Source organism: Ambystoma mexicanum, chromosome 6p (genome assembly GCF_040938575.1).
Source record: "Ambystoma mexicanum isolate Mex_15411 chromosome 6p, UKY_AmexF1_1, whole genome shotgun sequence".
Taxonomy (NCBI): domain Eukaryota; kingdom Metazoa; phylum Chordata; class Amphibia; order Caudata; family Ambystomatidae; genus Ambystoma; species Ambystoma mexicanum.
The window spans coordinates 73,941,348-73,957,139 of NC_090935.1; positions in this window are offsets into that span (position 1 = coordinate 73,941,348).

Sequence of the window (15,792 nt, forward strand, 5' to 3'; positions counted from 1 at the left end):
ATTCAGGATGGTAAGCCTTTGCCTTTCAGATGCCGGAATGCTAACCTGTTCTTTCTTGTCTTTATAGGTGTTGCTGAAGACTGGATTCAGGATGGTAAGCCTTTTTCCTAGGCCCAGGACCGGATGCAGAAGACACGATGAGCGTTCTGCTGCAGAGGTTGCAGAATAACGCAAAGCAAGATTCATCCACCGGGTGTGGTTTAAATAGCCTCCTGTAGTGCTTAGGTGTCTCCTTCCACAGCCACGCCTAAGTAAGAAAAGAGTTCCTGGTAAGAAAAGAGTTCCTGCCTTCCAGAAGAGTTCCAGTGTTCTGAATCTAGGGAGTGGCTCCAGCCCCACCCAACAGGAAAAGTAGTTCCAAACAGAAGAGGATCAGAGGCTCAACTGGCAGGCAAGTAAGCAGCATGGTCTGCTGAAGGTAAGTCCACCCAAGCATTATGAGCCCGGCGCTTCCAGCGCTGGGACTGGGCATATTTATGAGCCTGGTGCCACTGGCGCCAGGACTGGGTCCAAAAGGTCCCAATTGGGACTGGTTGGCACTCGGAACCTGGGTTATGGATCTGCTTCCAAGGGAGTTGGGAAAACCCTGACCTTTTGGAAGCAGAGATCATGACAGGATGTGGTATAGCTCCGTTGTCAATCACTTCATATTCTTCCCATTGGCACGATGCATCTCCAGTCTCAAGTCCCTGCCAAAAGGTTTGACAAGCAACATCTCTCGTTCGCTTCACTGTCTGTGTAGATCTAGTTCGTACACCCACTCGCAACTAGAGGACAGATTGGAAAAGGGATGTTCAGTTTAAACACAACTTACAGTATTGAACTATTAACAGTGAAAACAACATAATATAGTGACCAGGACACTAACCTTCTTTTGCTTTCTTTTCTTTGAAACTTTCTTGCCTCGAACTTCAACATCAGGACGCTGTTGCTCCGACTCGTGTGTGCATGTCTCCACTTCCTCTTGCGCTGCAACGACTATATTTTCATGATAAGCACATCCATCACGCACTGACGCTCCATCGACTCCCTGAAACATAGAACTTTCATTAGTATGTATAATAATATCGAAAACACAAAATGTACTTGGGGACCAATACCCACGTACATCTCAATAGCAAAACACGAATGAACGCTTTGTGTAGAACATTCAAATGACAATTATTCACGCATTGTTGATCTAGTTAGATGGAACTGTCAAGATCCATACCTCGGGCTCCTCATAGACTTCCATTGATGATATTATTGAAGATGATGCTTCAGTGACTCCCTGAAACACAGTAATTGCATTAGTATGGTTTTCTATTTTGATAAAAAGAACAGAAACTTTGTGCAGGCGTGAACGGCTCATCTAAATAGACCTGCACAAATGATCAGTTGTCTAAAATAAATAATGGATATGTAAATATGATTCGATTTGCTCGATCGTTGGAAGTGTCACCACCCAGAGATCTGCATCAACTACTAGGGGTGATGTTCTTGTAGAAGAAGCTCCGTAATCTCCCTGAAACATAGTACTTGCGTTAATAAAGAAGGAAGTATAGCGGATGTAATCACGTCATATGATTTCGCTTGATCGAACTGTCAGTATCCATACCTCGAAATGCATAAGAACATCAAGGGACGATGTAACTGCGGTGCACACCTCTGCAAGCTGGTGCGCCGACCCGTAACTGCATGCTCCCCCTTCTTCTTGGACTAATGCTCCATCGACTCCCTGAAACATAGGACTTTCATTAGTAATGAACACAATATTGAAAAAAGAAGACACATAGGAGGGCGACGGAACTCTCCTGAAACGTACCTCGAGCATCTGAGTGACATCAACGGTAGTCGTCAATACGTTGGACTCCTCAGCATCCCCCTGAAAGACAGTACTTGCATTATTTTGGATAACAATAATTATAACTGAAAACAAAGACTAGAGGACGAGTACAAGGGTGTACCATTAGGTAAAATAATTACACGATAAATTAAAACTATTGATTTACATGCCTAAAACAAGTCAGTGGCAGAATAGCCAAGTAAGATTACCCGATAGGTGATTGAAGTGGCTGATGACTGCAATAACGACACGGATGGAGAATCTTCCGCCTTCATATTGAGTGGATACATAAATGGGGAAATTATTGTTAGCTAATGCTACACACTACCGCAAGGCCGAGAGATAAATACGTAAACTTGACTCACCAGTGGAGGGATGTGGACGAATAGAGTGGGAATAGCGGTTGAGAGCAATTTTCGCCTCGCTCGCGGTGTGTTCTTCTTTATTAGCAATGATGTGGAGTACATGTCAGAGGTAAAGTGCCTGCTGAAGATGCGGTATCGATCACCCCTCTTGTCCGCAAAGACTTCTAGGACTCTACTTTCAAGCTCAGACGGTGGATATCCGCAATATCGGACCCATTCTCTTATCTGATCTATTGTCTTAGGGAAAACATGCATTATAGTACTTTCAGATTTATTATGGGTCTTCGAAGGGCAACCACCAATGGAACAGGCAGGCATTGTGGAAAGTTCTGAAAAGTAATGATCAACAATTCTCTATGAATACCAATGTAAACTCAGAACATGTGACTAGTTCCTTGCATGTACTGTCTTGAACGAAAAGAAATTGGATGCAAAATGATTATGGTACATGGCCTTACCTTGACGAACAAACAGTTAGATGCAGGGATCAGAGTAGTTTCTTGTCGTAGAACAGGGAGCAGTTCACAGGTTGCAAACTGAGGAGTTTCCTCGAAGTGGTCACGGAAGTTCACAGAGACGAAGAGCAGATAGCCAGCACCTTCACGGGTTGACTAGCAAAGCGCAAAGAAGTGCTCATTAGAAATATGAAGTGGGTTATAAAGAATTCGAAACAGGGGTGTGTTTGTGAATGAATGACGTGTATAAGTCGTGGCATTATGCGGTTTGCAGGGGGCCGTCCAGCGTGAGGGGGGATGCTTGGCAGGAGACACGGGGTCTGGAGGTAGACATGGGAACAACAACCCATGCTCTATAGACCACTTTGAAGTGTACATGGTCTTTGGCACCTCTTGGCCTTTATCGCTCCCTGACAGCTCCAGTTGCCAGCACAAGTACCCCGGTGCAAACTGCCTTTGATAGGGTGGGGGGTAGATTGGGGCGGTGGTCGTGCAGACAAGACACAGGAAGACTCGTGAATGGAGACACACTTATGTGGATTGCAGGGGGGTGTCCAGCGTGAGGGGGGATGCTTGGCAGGAGACACGGGGTCTGGAGGTAGACATGGGAACAACAACCCATGCTCTATAGACCACTTTGAAGTGTACATGGACTTTGGCACCTCTTGGCCTTTATCGCTCCCTGACAGCTCCAGTTGCCAGCGCAAGTACCCCGGTGCGAACTGCCTTTGATAGGGCGGGGGGTGGATTGGGGCGGTGGTCGTGCAGACAAGACACAGGAAGACTCGTGAATGGAGACACACTTATGTGGATTGCAGGGGGGCGTCCAGCGTGAGGGGGGATGCTTGGCAGGAGACACGGGGTCTGGAGGTAGACATGGGAACAACAACCCATGCTCTATAGACCACTTTGAAGTGTACATGGTCTTTGGCACCTCTTGGCCTTTATCGCTCCCTGACAGCTCCACTTGCCAGCGCAAGTACCCCGGTGCGAACTGTCTTTGATAGGGTGGGGTGTGGATTGGGGCGGTGGTCGTGCAGACAAGACACAGGAAGACTCGTGAATGGAGACACACTTATGTGGATTGCAGGGGGGCGTCCAGCGTGAGGGGGGGTGCTTGGCAGGAGACACAGGGTCTGGAGGTAGACATGGGAACAACAACCCATGCTCTATAGACCACTTTGAAGTGTACATGGTCTTTGGCACCTCTTGGCCTTTATAGCTCCCTGACAGCTCCACTTGGCAGCGCAAGTACCCTGGTGCGAACTGCCTTTGATAGGGCGGGGGGGGGGGTGTGGATTAGGGCGGTGGTCGTGCAGACAAGACTTGTTTGCCGCAGGGCCTCACCAAGGAGAGGCCATCTAACTGCATGTAAGAGGCTGGCTGCAGGATCTAGTACATGGAAGGCAGGGGGGTGAGTTTATAAATTCCTCACCCTCCCAGGAGAATATATGGGTGCAGTTCACCCTGGAGACCCTGGATGCCTAGGCAGTTAGTCAGCAGCAGGCTGGCCTGTGGTGGCAAGGCGGCACGGGCCAGAGGTGGTCATCTCTGTACCCGGTGCCCAAAAGGATGATTTATTATGATCAACCATATTGATTATTTACCTATAACCATGTTTTGTATCAATAAAATCCAAAGGCCTTCCTTTTATTGCCAACGCTTGAACAAAGTGGTGTGGTAAGTATTTTTGGGGGAGGAGGCAAGGCCGGGAGGCTTGATGCCAACCCGCAAAATAACATATGTATGTCTGCTGCATATGGGTTCAACGGTTATGTGGATTGAAGGTGGGCGGCCAGCGTGAGGGAGGATGCTGGCCGGAGACATGTGGTGTGACAAGACAAGGCACAGGAAGACTATTCAAAGGAGACACACTAGATTCATTTAAAAAATCAAAACAACCATTGTTAAAATATATGTTGGGTTTTATTTTAGATCTTAATTTCAATTGAACATAAATAATAAACATTACACATTGTAAAGTTGCGGTTGCAGCACATCCAGGGAAAATCCGCGGTATTGTCCACTGTCGCTGGGGAAATGTTGTCTAATGGCAAGTACCGCACAGGCAGGTATTACTCTCCGAACGCGGTGTCTGAGCCTCTCGTGAAGCCACCAAGTGAAGCAACGATAGGCCACCAGCCTGTACCACCTGTGAAAATGAAAGATGCAAACTGTATTAAAATGACAAAACTTTCTTATCACTGTCGATTCAGGTAAAAAATGTCATTATGCTTTGAAAAAAATTCTATCTAGAAAATGCACAATATGGAACCAATTTACATGCATTTGAATGATATGTAGATGTAATTTTATATGTGGGAGACGACCATGACATAGTAGTGGCATGACTGACATCACAACCAGAGTATACTTACTCGTTACTCGGATTACGCGGACGAGCAGTGCCGCGAAGTTCGTGCATAAGCACCATCATCATCCTCAACACGGTCCGTGAGAGGCAGGCTTCCCTGAACTCTGGCAGCTCGGTGATGCATTGCGGACTTGGCTCGCCTTCCGAAATGTAGGCCAGGCATCCTGAGTTTTCTCGGCAGCAGCAGTTCTCCTCCTCAGTTGGCATTAGCTCGCACCGATTGCACGTGCACCAGGTGGAGACGCCGTCCATGCGACATGGTCCAGGCTCTTCATCCGTTGACTGGTCCTCCCAACTGCCGTCCGAATCCCCATCGTTTTCGCGTGCTTGCCTTTCCAGTAGTTCTTCCTCGGTGTACTCGGGCTCGTACATATACGGCATAATTGTAGCCATTGTGTGGTAAAGAAAGTAAAATAATTTATAGCGGTGGTACTGGTATCTGTTCACATGGGCTACAATCAACGAAGGTAGCTGACCAGAGCACAGAAACGAGTCACAGAATACTCAAAGTAACACAGAGAGAGGAATGGATTCGAAAATCTGTGTGTTGTGAAACGGTGTGTTTATACTTATTGAGGAAAGAGGCGTCCTGCCATTTCCATGGCGACACTTCATTAGCTGAGGCGCAGCGATTGTTGACACGAAACGGGAAATGGGCGGTACGTGTCTGCTGATGTCAGGCTCAGGGGCGGGGGATTTGATTTAGTGCCGCAAAAGCAGGTGAGCCAGGGCGATGGGGGGAAATGCTAGGATTATCATAAAATGGCGGATGTTTTCGAGTGCGTTAATGGACGAAAAGTCGGGTAAGGTCCATAGGAAAGTTTTCTACGATCTACCGATTTATGCTTAAAAACACATTGCCGAACCATAGGAACAATAAAAAAAAAGTCCCAGAACTATCCTTTAAAAGGAGGGGAAGAGTGGGGATGGGAGGGGAGAGGAGGTAGGTGAGGAGGGTTGTAATGTCTGTTTTGAGTTCTGCGGGAGTGGGAGGAAGGGGAAAGGAGGGGGGCAAGGAGCCCTGTGGTGACCTCCTACGCCCCCAGGTGGTTTCAGTGTCTGATTTGAGGTCAGCGGGAGGAGGGAAAGGGAAGGGGGCAGGGGTTTATGGGGGAGAGAGGTAGAGAAAGAGAGTCAGGGGTGGAAGTGGGGAAGAAGGGCTTTCAGAGAGGAGCAGAAAAATCAGTAGGTAGGGGTGGAGAGGATAGAAAGAGGTAGGGAGTGCCAGTGGAGGGGGGCCATGAGGTGGAAGGAGCGCGAGCATGAGGAGGCACATGGGCTGGTGGTAGAGTGAGAAGGTAGAGATCAGATGAGCGCAGAGAGCGGGACGGAGAGTAAAATGAGAGGAGCAAAGAGAGAGAGGGGGCGAGATCATGGAGAGATTTGTAGACAAGACAGAGGAATTGAAATTTTAGTTGTGAGTGGAATGGAAGTCAGCTGTATTGAGAGAGTGAGATAGAAATAGAATCTCGAGGGCCAAGAAGACATACAGTATGGATATAGGAGTGGTAGATGGATTTTAGGGAAGTCAGGTGAGAGACAGGAAGTCAAAAGAGGAGAGAGGAGCAGTAGAAGAGGCAGGAGAAAATAAGGGAGGAGATTAAGAGTTTAGAAGCGTGGAAGGTGAGAGAGGAGCGGATCTTGCGGATGTTGAAGAGGTGGTGCCGGCAGGCACGAGAGGTTAGTGATATGTGGTTGGAGAATATATATAAGTGATGCGGGTGCGGTGTGGTATGTAGGGTGATAAAATCTGGGGTAGTCATTTTTCTTCAGTAATGACAAGTTCCCAATGATTGGGTTGGGGGCTTGTCAAAAAAGTTTGAGAAATATACAGCCCAATCGTGTTCGCTCACACTGTTGGAAATAGTGTCTTCCGTCGATCTTTTGTCAGCTGAGATTAGAGACCAGAAGGCTTTCACCTGCTTTCCAATTAAAGTTCTCAGCATGTTTTCCGAATCTTTCTAGTATAAACTGATCCTATATGATTTTAGCCAGTGTTTGTAGTTCCGCGTTGCTATTTTAGCAATTTCTGCTGTATAAGCAGAGGGATGTTCCTTAGCATTACGCATGAGACGCCTTGCTTTCGGGCATTTCTGTCTAAGAATATAATTATTCAAGTGACAGTGAGCCGCAGTTTGGTTTAACCTTGAAACCTTTCGTTGGTAGGGGATGAGCAAAGGACTGTAATCTGTTGATGGAGATAAGTTAGTTGATGTGCTCGGTTTTTGTTTACCAAGTAAGTCTTTGTTATTTCCTCAATTGCCTCATCGGTTATCCTCAGCCTAGTGCCAGATAGGTTAGTCACCACGCTTGCCTCCATTTTTTGGACCTTTAACGGAGATGCCAAGAGTTCCATTTTCCAAATGGTTTTCAGGAGGTTGTGGTCGCTATGTCGAGTGCAGATTACTTCAAAAGAAGATATGCTCGCTAATAGATTTCTGGAAGTATAGATGTGATCAAGAAAGGCCTCTTTTCCTGCTAGATCCCAAGTGGAAATTCTTAAATCTTTCTTAGATGTCAACCAGTGAAGATTATGCAGATCCCAGGAATCCATTTATTTTGCGATTGCCATGAAGATCTGAGTTTTGAGCATCAGCCTGGCCTAGTGATTCAATTGTCGCATTCAAATCCCTGCAAACAATGATGTTATCTATTTCACCACCTTCATTGGAGTCTTCAAGAAGGGTGTCGATTTTAGTGATGAAGTGCTCAACTGCAAAGTCTTTAGGGTTACAGTAGAGATTGATCACCATGTATATTTTCTCTTTGGGGGCATGGCTACATGGCCACATATTGGGAGGTGGATTCCGCAGGCTCCCACTGATCCGACAAAAATCCGGCATTAAATCACATATTGAACCGGCTGTTGGAGTTGACATTGTAGCCCATGCAGCATGTATGTCTGGTGAATGTAGGGACTGCAATCGCAGCATTAAACACAGCTGATGGAGGGAACTGCGAGCAGGCGAAGACAGTGAGCTCCTATGGATGCGAGGATCAAGATGGTGGCGTGATAGGAAAAAAGAAGATGCCGGGCTGTACGGTCTCATAGGACTGAAGCAGTGTCTCTCCCTACATTGGAAGAGGAGTCGGAGCGAGTGTGCAACAAGGCGAACAGCTGATTATAGCAGCCGCGAAGTGGATAGCCAGCGGCCCATACAATGGAAAATAAATAACAAAAAAAAAGGAAAAAGAATAAGGCAGAAGGAGTCCGGTGGAGTGTGTGCGCAGTGATAATGAGCAAAATGACACGGTGAATGGCTATCACATCAACCCTGTAGCAGATAGTAAGCAGCTCATGATGTGAGGAATAATAAGGCAGAATGAGCCTGGAGGCTATCAAGAGCGGCCCTGACTGAAATTGCCAAGAGCTGTGCCAATATAGATGAGGAGCGAGCCTGGCCATGGAACAATAGGTGTTGCCACATTGTTGCAGCCCAAGACTGTGCAGTGTGCTAGCAGCAGAACAGAGAGTGAAATTGACATCAGTACGGAGACAGGCATTCGGTTATGCAAAGGTTACCCGATTTCCTCACAACCCATGCAGTTGGGCCAAATCAATAGAATTCAGGTAATAAACAAGGAACTGCTTGGGCAGAAGAGGTGCAGCTGACCAGACCTGCTGAGAGATGCATTGGATGGCCCTTGGGTTTCAGTATTGATTGTATACGGCCCCCTGTAAGAACTGCAGTGGGGGATAACAAGAAACAGACTGAAAGATGCACCCACTGCAAGAGACAATCACATGCAGGCCTTCTTCCAGAACTACAGTAACAACATTGGAAGGTCGGGTGAGGTCCTGCGCAAACAGCCTCTTCTGGACTGCAGGTCCTGGGGGACTAAACAACTGCGGCACACCATGATACTTGGTAACAAGCTGGCAGCATCCGCTTAGCTTGACCACAAGGAATTGCCCGAGTTGGACGATAAGTGCTAGCGAAGAACAGACCCACACAGTGGGTGGCCATAACGGAGGGGTTTGCCAGGGTCTCTGGATCTTGCCAGGTGGGGCACGGTGCGGTGTGATTGCTTTGAACCTAAATACGACACAAAATGCCAGCAACACAAGGATGGCGTCCAAGGTACCAAAGACAAAAGGGAAACAGCCAACAATGGAGGACTTCATGAAAACACCTCAGTCATCTGAGGGAACTCGGAACAGAGAAAAGAAGCCGCAAACAGACACACCATCAGCACAAAATGACCAACAGATCCTTAGATGCAATTGCGGACCTGAAAATGGCATGGGAAACCAAGCTGGAGGCAGCTATGGCCGGAAATCAAAACAGCAGTGGATTTGAAAATTGTCACGGTACCAGAGGATGTTAACCTATTGAGGCAAGATGTAAAGAAGATAGCGGAACGCACAGGTGAACTGGAGAGTGAAGCGAACTCTAACACAGTTGCATGCACATCACATGCCTCTGATATCCACACACTATGGCAACAAGTGGGCAATTTGGAAAACGTAGAATAGGAAGCAGAAGGAGGGGCCTGGAGAAACAACATACACATCGTGGGGCTCCCAGGAGGAGAAGAAGGACCGAACCCCACTGACTACGTCGAGACCATGTTACTGCAAGAAATAGATGGAGGAGTACTCACCCAGGGGTTTGCGGTGGAGAGAGTGCACAGAGCCCTGGTCAGGAAACCTCCACCAGGAGCCCCCTCGAGACCCATAATTGCCAAAGTCCTAAACTACCGGGACAGGGAGAAGATCCTGAACTTCTTCCGGAAAGGTGGTACAATACAAAGGACATCTGCGTCGATCACGGCGTACCCAGACTATACTCTCATGGTGCAAAGAAGGAGACTGAATTATGGGACAGTGAAGAGGAGGTTGCGCGAGGCGGGCTTCAAGTACATGCTGATGTACCCAGCAAAGTTGAAAGTGTTTCATAGGAACAGGACCCTTTTTTTGAAAACCCGGAGGAGGAGATGGAGTGGCTGGATGGACAGAACTGCTCGGCGGGGACAGATACGCAGAAGGAGGATGACACAGAGAAATGAGGCAGAGGCTCCAGAGGCTGAGGTGCTGTTAGGCATAATCCTGAGCAGTTCCCTTGGGGAACACTGCAAAAAGATTAAGACTACAGGAGCAGCAGTAAACCCAATTGGTAGCAGTCTGCACAACCCAGATTTACCTGGTAGCTGTGGCTGAGCAGTCAGACTTCTCTCAAGAAGAGTAGGGCAGTATGCAGAGTGTACACAATAGGGTCAAAACACAGTAGAGCAAACAAACAAACACTGACCAAAAAGTATATAGTTATTTATTTAAAACACACTTTAGATAATACACTAGCACTCTAAATGAAAAGTAATCTAAAACACAGTCAGGAAAGTATATACACCTCCCTTGATAACTATCAGAAAAGTCAGGATTAAAGCACAACTATTTGTTAAGACAGAAGTGAGCGCTTAACCTAGATGGCACTCCAATAGTGTAGTTAAAGGGAGAGAAAAAGGCAGAGCATGAGAATAAAACAGTTCCCAACACTTTTAAGAGTTCAGAGCAAGGGGAGAAAGGCAGGTCATACTGTAGAGCCAAAGTTCATAGGCCAGGCCCACTTTAAATAGAGCAAAGCGAAATGTGCCCAGGATCATGCGGTTTAAAGTGCACTGAAAGTCTTTGAAGAGTGTTCAAAAGAGGTGGGGGTGATTCAAAAGATATAATTAGAGGTCTGGAGCCAACCCAGTATAGAAGCCAAGGATTTAAGGGTCACCTTTAGCAATCTGCAGAAAGGGAGGCCAGGCGGGACACAGTACCTTAAAGAGAAAGGAAGCTCCAGCGGGGCCAGTTGTTCCTAGCAGTGGTTGCAGTTCATTGTTCCGACCAGGTGAAGAGAGGATCTCGTCGAGGAGGAAACTTGGAGTCGTTGCACTTCACAGGGATGAAACCAGCCGCGGAGTTCCTGATTAAAAGGTGCAGTCCTTTTATTCGCAGTCAAAAGTGGTGAGCTTGGCTATCCAGCCGCCGGGGTGCTTGGCACTGGCGATTCGACCAAGGGCCGTCTTTGGAAGGTGAAAAGGGTGAACTGGTTTGTCCCACCAGCTCAGAGGAAGAAGACTTGTCTAGCAGAAGATCTTCTCTTGTCCTCGGGAAAGTGGTGAGGTAGATGCAGCAGGGCTTCATCGGTGGTGTCTTCGTTGCCGATGGCTGAGCTTCGTCCCTCTTTGGATTCTTAGGTCCTGTGGCGAATTCTGTTTCAGTCCCAAAGGCCCTGGTTTTATGCAGAAAACCCCCCCATTCATCAGCCTAGCTGTCAATCACACATGCTAAGTGGTGAGTCGGCCGGCTCACCACTGGGCCAATCAGAGTAGAGTGTGACTTGGGTTGCTAAGGCAATGCAGTCCAGGGTGTCAATTCCCCCCTCCACCCTTCCTGTGGAACCCAGACAGAGTGGCACCACTTGGAGGGCTTCTGTGGAGAAGCCTGCCAAAATAGTGGAACAAAGGGCTCGACCTTGGTCCGAGTTACAGAGACGGACACAAATGCCATTTTAGAATCAAGTTCTGGTATAAAGACCCAACCAGTGATTTAATATTAAATAAATAATCTGGGGGTATCTTGAACATTGCACCAAAAAGTGGTGCGTTTAAAATGAATGGGAATATCCCATAGAGAATATTCCGGTGGAATATTTCACGTGGTAACCACTGCCACCAGCCAGAAACTCGCCGAGGGGGGACGGGTCAGTGCCCCCTCGAAAACAGACCCAGGGGCAATCGAATTACCCTTTACCAGTACTTCCACAATATGATGGTTTGTACTGGTTCTGTTCACAATTTTGGACTAGTAAAGCCAATGGTGACTTTACATGCCCTGGGAGACAGTAGTCAGTCCCAGGGTATGGAGTCTATGTTTGGGGGTCACTGTGACACCCCTGTGGTACTGCACTGAGGGTGCTGTGTACCACACATATAGAAAAACAGATGATACCCTATGGGGTAAAAAGAAACCCCATAGCCCATAAGCACATAACAAGTCAAAGACATACCCCAAATCATGCCTAAGAGTGGGAGTAAAAGAGTCTCACTCTTAGCAGGAGAAAAAAACAAACCCCAAAAATCCAGCAAAGCTGCATGGGGACTCACTAGGTTTGGAAAATTTGCCTCATAAGAGAATTCTCCCTAACAGGTGCTGTATAATTATGACATTGGGACTTGAATATAAGATAGAACAAGTGTAAACTGAGAGAAGCAGTTTTAAGTAGGAAGAATGGATGCACATAATTTAATGAGGCATGATTGCGGGAGATACAATGGTCCCACTCCCACACCCCAATAGTTAGTTTAGACAGGTTACCGGTAGAGTGGTAACCTCCTGCTGAGTTCCTACTACCGACAAGTTGAGATAGGTCTAAATGCGGGATCGCCTGAAATCCAGGGATAGAGCTGGGCAACAGTTGGGGACGGGAAGGGCAGGGGGCGGGACGGGAGTTGGGGGATTTGCAGTGTTAGTTGTTGGGACACAAGTTTACACACATGCGCACCTGCGCTTAAAGCAGATGACTGGGAGAGACAATGGGGGGATTGGACTCAGTTGAAAAATGGAGGACCTTAAGATAATTACCTGGAATGTCAGAGGGCTCAACAGTTAACTGAAGAGGAACAAGATTATGATGTACTTAAGAAGGCAGAAAATATATATTGCTTTAATACAGGAAACACATCTTATGAAAGAGTAACAAGAGGTGATTCAAAGGAAATGGAAAGGCACCATCATAGGTTCAACATACTCGGCCTATGCTAGGGGGGTGATCCCCTGGGTAGCGCTACATGTCCCCTTCCAATTGCTGCAGACCACAGTAGAGGTGGATGGAAGGATGGTGGCAATACAGGGATTGATTGAAAATAGAGAAATATGCATCATCAATAAATATGCCCGAACCAGGACACAGTGGCTTACTTCAAGACCTTATACAGTAAAATGAGCCTATACCGGGGGGGGGGCAGTGAAGTGGGGAGGCAACTTCAACTGTACATAAGACCCTAGGGTAGACAGGTCAGACAAGAAGTCAGACAAACCTGCCCCTGCTGCCAAAGTCCTAAAGACCCTGTTAACAGACCTCCGGCTAGAGGATATGTGGAGGTTACACCACCCGCACGATAGACAGTATTCACATTATTCTGCCCCACAAAACTTGTATACAAGGTTAGATTATATGTTTGAACCACAGGAGATGATGTGATTAGAATACAAGGCATGGGTCCTCTCGGACCACTCGCCATTGATCTTAACATGGCAATACCTGCCTTCTAGGGCTAGGATTCCAACGTGGCAACTCAGAGCAGAAGCATTAAAAGACACACTGTTCAGTGAGGACCTGAGAGAAGAAATTATAGAATTTTTTGCAAATAACATTGGGAGTGTCGAATCAGCAGGCACCCTATGGGAAGCATTTCAAGTTGTAATGAGAGGATCAGCTATAGCCAAAACCAAAGGGTTGCAGGGAAGCATACTAAGGGAACTGCAGAAGGAAGAGGTGAAACTAGAGGCAACTTTGGACGAAGGAGTTAACTCCCATGAGGATTCCGAAACCATAAGTCAGCTGCAGCAGGAATGTGCGGGGCACTAGGAGAGATTGGGCACCCTAAACTATAAGAAATACATAGAGAGACAACACGCGGGTGGAGACAAACCGGGGAGATTGCTAGCATGACTGTATAAAAGTGAGACCCCCAGACCAACGATCAGAGCAGTGATTGCAGAGAGTGGACAAATACTAGATACCCAAGAGGGCGTGAATGGAGAGTTCCTTGAATTTTACAAACGATTGTACAGGGACGAGGGAGGAAATAATGGTAGCCGAGGGAGCAACTGCCAGTCTTATAAATACTGAGGGAGACCAACACTTTCGGATACCTGGGGATTAACATTTTTCACACGGTGGAAGCAGAATATAAGCACAATACTGAAAAAGCGGCAGTGAAAATGGAAAATAGCATGAGGTTCTGGACGAAGCTCCCGTCAGTCATGATGGGAAGGGGGGCACTGTTGAAGATGGTTGTATTGCCTAGATTATTGCATTTTTTAGGGTTTATTTGGCATGGAAGTAGGAACAGAATTGCCCTATGGAAGTTGCAGAACATGTATGATAAAGGGGGGATAAAACTGCCTAATTTCGAGATCTATTACCTGGCCAGTTAACTGCAATATGTAGGCAAATGGTTAACAGATTCAACCTCAGACTCTAGACTGTTGAGATCGGAGTGTGCCCCATTTTTTCTGAAAGAAGTGATATGGCTGCCCAAGCTTGAGTTAAAAGGACGCCCAGGGATGTTGGTATTGGGATGGAAGATGTGGCGCAAAGCTTTCATTTCATGGAAAACCCAAACCTGGGTTCTCCGCAAGTGCCGCTAGTGGCATTGACCGGTGGAGATGTACAACAAAGAAAGATGATCCGAAGGTATTGGGAACAGGTGGAGATTGCAACAGTGGGAGACATATGGCAGGAGGGGGAGGTAAAGGAATTCGGGGGTTGGCAGAAGAAACGGCATACATGCAGGACAGTATATAACCTATACTAGAATGGTACTGCGAATCAGAAAGACATGATCTGAAATAATACTGGAAGATCAACCTGACACAGCAAAAGAAGCGATATATGATATAGCAGATGGAGGGCATGAGATTTCTCAAATCTATGAGCTATTGATGTCCAGGGTGGGAAAGGAAGTAGCCCAATTAAGACAAGACTGGGAAGAAGAAGTCGGGGAGCCCATGAGTGACAGGTTATGGGAACGGGCTCAAGAGTACCATAGAAAAGTGTCTATGAAGGCAAGGCAACAACAAATACAGCCATATGTAACCCACAGGGCATACATGACCCCCCCAGAGGATAGATTGGTTTAAGAACGCCGAACGACAAATATGCCCCAAATGCGGGGAAGAAAACGCAGGGATGATACACATGTTTTGGGCATATCCAGAAATTGGAAATTTCTGAGGGGAAGTAGCCCACAGACTAAACAAGAAAGGGATCAAGATAAATGTGGAATCAGTGTGGGCATGCATGATAGAGGGTTCCCTAGACCGCGCCAATTGAAACATGTGAGCAAGCTCAAGGACTTGGCATATATACTTGCCAAGCACAGAATTGCCTTGGGGTGGAAGGCGTGCAATAGACCGATGGCGGAAGTCTGGTGGAGTGACCTTCAGAAATGGACCGAAGCCAAAATGGCAGCGTGGCAAGAAGCAGGTAGTAGGGGAGGAAGAAACAGACACCCTGACGGCCTGGAAACCCTTAGTCGCTATGCTGTATGGGCCCACCCAGAACTGCTTAGGCAACCAGGAATCTGTCAAGAATACAGAAGGGGAGGTCCCCCTGAAAGAAGGAGAAGCAGATTGTGAAGGGGAGTAGGCTCGAGTTGGGGGGAGGGTAAGGGGTAGACTGCAGATACTTAATGGTATCTACAAGATGCTAAAGTATTATGATAAGTACTGCTGGTTCTTTTGAATGTTGAATGTTTGTTGTAAAAACCAATAAAATTGTTTTCTGTTTAGTCTTGTGATTTCTCAAGGTTTACGGATGCCAGGATACTAGGGTGGCAAGTATATGAGGATCAGTGATTAGTGTCTTTTCAAGATGAAGGGAAGAACCTGACCTAACAGCAGTCAGAAGGTCTGCTCTAGGTCTTCCAAATGGTCCTTTTAAAGCGGCCAAGAAGGCGAGTTCATAGCCATCAAGTGATGGTTTGGTTTGCAACCAAGTCTCTTGTAGACATAAAAGGTTAAAAGAACCTACATTTATGTCAGATTGGGACATCAGG